Genomic DNA, 4,370 nt, shown 5'->3' with positions numbered 1-4,370 from the left:
AGTCAGTTTTCTTTAAGACTACATCTGTAAAGTATGAAACAATTGTTCCCAATAACCCTCGTAGGGAAGCTGTAAAAGCGCTTTCAAGTCTTTCACGACTTCTTGCGAGCATGAGGACACTGTACATTGCAGAGGAATAGAAGCAAGTTTCACCTCCTAACTTTTAGTAGAAAAATGATCTCAAAGTTACGAAAACCGTTGATGGGATAAGTGTAAGATTAAACAACAATCGTCGCAATCACAGGGGCCGTACATCATGGTTATACTGTAAGAAAAAAATAAAAAGAAAGCATAGATTTAGGGCATTTTATACGACATCCGCAAAAATGCAAAGTAAGCAAAAAATGTTTTTTTCTCACGAGGTAATTGTGTGTTGCAACTCATTGTTTGTTGAAAAATCAGGCACGGCATGACGCATAATATGCCGATAAAACCTGCTGTCCACGTCGGCCATCCAAGCGCATATGGTCGCATGAATCCCAGTTAGTAGTTTGTTTCCTGCGTAGTCAATGAAATGAACATATTATTGTTAGGAAGCGTGAATTTATTTCAACAGGCCGCAAAAATGAACAAAAATGTCCACGTTAACCTCTCTAATTAGAATTGATGAAAATTAGAGGAGAAATTCAATAATATCGCTGGGTGTGTTGCGCCGAATAATTTAAATGGATACTGGAAATAAAGAAGTCAAACGCGCGTGGTGCCGCGGCAGCGGCCACTGGCGCTGGCTTGCTCAATTATTATGAGAACAATGAACGAGTGAGACGTCTGGGTCGCGGGCTGATCTTCGTGATTATCCTATATTGAGTATCGTTTGAGGAGTCAATACTCTAAACACAAATTATCCACTCGTTACCTTGTAGTTTCTCGAAGGAACTCGATCAGTAGCGCAAGCCAGCAAGGACAAACTATTTCTGGCCAAGTCACTGTAAGAATCGTCTTTTAGAATCTCACGTGCCACTTCACAAACGTACCGCGAAAATATGACAATCACTAACACGCAGCGCACAGAAAATCAACTGCATAAACGAGGAAAGCGTCGTCTGAATTCCCAGAGATGTAGAAATGTAGCTTCCTTAATATATAACCTGTCCCATGTGCAGGCGGCTGCGTCAATAGGTAAATTCACTGAAATTGACTCTCTTTTCACAGCGTTGCTCATACATCAGCTCTAAGCCTTGAAGCAGTTCTGTGTACCTGCCATTGACTTTATAACAAAATGAGCATTGCGCCGGAGCTCTCTCCACTTTCCTTATTGACTGTACAGCGCGAAAGTGAGTCTTCCTGCTGAAAAAGAGTGTGACGCTATAAAGTCCTATGCGTACGGGATCTGGAAGACAAACGGTGAGCGCGAACGTACTCTAGTGGTCAAGGTTATAGGACCACGTATACAGAATCGAAGAGCTCGAATGAAAGTGGCTTGTTTGGAGACCTATATTGTAACAAGGGACAAACTTCCCGTTTCATGCTCAATTCTAAAGGCAGGTTGCATTGTTCTTTGGGAGCATATACCAGTCTACGTGCTTAATCCAACATCTGTCAGAAAATTTCCAGCCCTAAGCTGGTAAAAAACATTTATTCAAAGTATAAACTAATGGCTACAGCTCTTGTCAAATTAGCACCATCGGTTTTATACACATAGCTGCCACCGCTTTTGTAGGTAACGCCAGTAATCAGAGAACATTTCATTCGGGATGCTCTTACTACGTTAGTCGCCGCAGTTTTGATTTCTGCGGTACCATCATGACGTTTCCGTTTCAGCAGAAATTTCACACGGATAAACAAAAACACGCGGCGGAAGGTCGAGTGAATTCGGGGTTGTTGTAGAACAGGAATAGGCTACTTACCCACATATTCATGGACTGCTACAGCAGTGCGAAGCCCTGCAGTGTCATTAAACAAGAACTCCATATAAGACCAAAAAAGAACAGGATCGCACCCCCGCATTTCTTTGCGCAAACGTTTTAAAATGTCAGCAGCTTTGGATTGTTTTCGATGCATGGCCCGCCGACCCCCTAGCACCGAAAATTTGATCGATATTTTGTTTGTTTACGATGGTAAAAAAAATGAAATTATGGGGTTTTACGTGCCAAAACCACGATCTGATTATGAGGCACGCCGTAGTGGGGGACTCCGGAAATTTGGACCACCTGGGGTTCTTTAACGTGCACCTAAATCTAAGTACACGGGTGTTTTTCGCATTTCGCCCCCATCGAAATGCGGCCGCCGTGGCCGGGATTCGATCCCGCGACCTCGTGCTCAGCAGCCCAACACCATAGCCACTGAGCAACCACGGCGGGTTTGTTTACGATGGTCGTGGCTTAACTTGTTTACAGGAAAGTAAACGGTATCCTCGCCATTAGGCGCTGAGACGCTTCGTTTGATATTGTGCTAGTAAACCGTGCTTACAGCTCCGCCGATGATACTTAACATAGATGTGGGATCAGTTGTGGTCCTTTCAAAATGTTGAGCATAATAGGTCGCCTGGCTTCGTTCCGTTGCTCTATCAGTGTGTGAGTGACAAATATTGCGTTGGGGTTCTGCCTCCTAGAAGGTTTCAAAGGATCTGGCAACACAAAATCCTGTTCAAATTCAGATCTTTTTCTAACATACTCGCATCATCACGAAACATTTCATAAAGTGCCTCCCACGTAGCCCGTTTGTACAGGTTTGTGACGTTGAGGGGTGGCCGTCTCTTCGGATGTTCTTGCGCCGTGCTTCACCCTTTCCAAGCATTTGCCATAATTCAAAGGTACGCTTCTCCATAATGCTTCGTCGTCATATACTTGCTCAAACATATTATATGTCTCATTAGGGCTCGCAAAAAAACGCCTAGCGCCGCATTTGCACTGAACTCATTGCAAGGAATTAGTGAACATGATGCCACTCGTGTAACGTCGAAATAAACCTCAACATGCCGAAGAGTTACATACATGCGCGCGCACGCACGAACGCACGCACGGACGCACACACACACACACAAACACACACACACACACACACACCATGGCTGGGCAAAGATACCTTGAAAGTGTATTGAGACACAGATACAACATACTAGACGATTAATTGTAAATAAGTTATGGGTTTCTACGTGCCAAAATGACAATATGATTATGAATCATAAGAAGCCAACAACCATTAACACCAAGGACAACATAGGGGAAATTACTTGTACTTTACTAATTGAATTAAAGAAATGATAAATTAATGGGAATTAAAATGGATGAAAAAACAACTGTCCGCAGGTGGGGAACGAACCCACGTCTTCGCATTACGCGTGCGATGCTCTCACCATTGAGCTACCGCGGAACCGTTTTCCCATCCACTTTCTTGGGTATTTATGTTTTACAACTAGAAGTAACCCTGGGAGTGTTAGCCAGCGCCACACATCCAAACCTAGGGGCGGGTGTGGAACATCCTTTCTGCCGCAGGCGTCACGAGCACGTGATCTTTTTGGGTGATGGCAACTGGTCAATAAACCCTAGGTTTGGATGTGTGGCGCTGGCTAACACTCCCAGGGTTACTTCTAGTTGTAAAACATAAATACCCAAGAAAGTGGATGGGAAAACGGTTCCGCGGTAGCTCAATGGTGAGAGCATCGCACGCGTAATGCGAAGACGTGGGTTCGTTCCCCACCTGCGGACAGTTGTTTTTTCATGCATTTTAATTTCCATTAATTTATCATTTCTTTAATTCAATTAGTAAAGTACAAGTAATTTCCCCTATGTTGTCCTTGGTGTTAATGGTTGTTGGCTTCTCATGATATGATTAATAAAAATCGGGCCCCTCGGTTCCCTTTCTTCTCGTTCAATATATAACGAGGGTCTCGAATCCGGCAACATTGATGCCTTCAGGTAGCATATGTGGGTTTATTGACCAGTTGCCATCACCCAAAAAGATCACGTGCTCGTGACGCCTGCGGCAGAAAGGATGTTCCACACCCGCCCCTAGGTTTGGATGTGTGGCGCTGGCTAACACTCCCAGGGTTACTTCTAGTTGTAAAACATAAATACCCAAGAAAGTGGATGGGAAAACGGTTCCGCGGTAGCTCAATGGTGAGAGCATCGCACGCGTAATGCGAAGACGTGGGTTCGTTCCCCACCTGCGGATAGTTGTTTTTTCATCCATTTTAATTTCCATTAATTTATCATTTCTTTAATTCAATTAGTAAAGCACAAGTAATTTCCCCTATGTTGTCCTTGGTGTTAATGGTTGTTGGCTTCTTATGATATGATTAATAAAAATCGGGCCCCTCGGTTCCCTTTCTTCTCGTTCAATCTGATTATGAAGCACGGCGTAGTGGAGAACTCCGGAATAATTTGGACCACCTGGGGTTTGTTAACGTGCACCTAAATCTAAGTACACGG

General features: G+C 43.9%; 1 non-coding gene across 1 annotated transcript; it reads left to right on the top strand.

Moving 5' to 3' along the window:
• The first annotated feature begins 4,041 nt into the window (after positions 1-4,041).
• Trnat-cgu (transfer RNA threonine (anticodon CGU)) lies at positions 4,042-4,113 on the top strand. Its single transcript has one exon. It is a non-coding gene; the product is annotated as a tRNA-Thr (tRNA).
• Positions 4,114-4,370: the final 257 nt, after the last annotated feature.

The sequence above is a fragment of the Dermacentor silvarum genome, unplaced genomic scaffold, assembly GCF_013339745.2.
Source record: "Dermacentor silvarum isolate Dsil-2018 unplaced genomic scaffold, BIME_Dsil_1.4 Seq560, whole genome shotgun sequence".
In the NCBI taxonomy this organism is placed as follows: domain Eukaryota; kingdom Metazoa; phylum Arthropoda; class Arachnida; order Ixodida; family Ixodidae; genus Dermacentor; species Dermacentor silvarum.
This window is presented reverse-complemented; position numbering and strand designations above follow the sequence as displayed.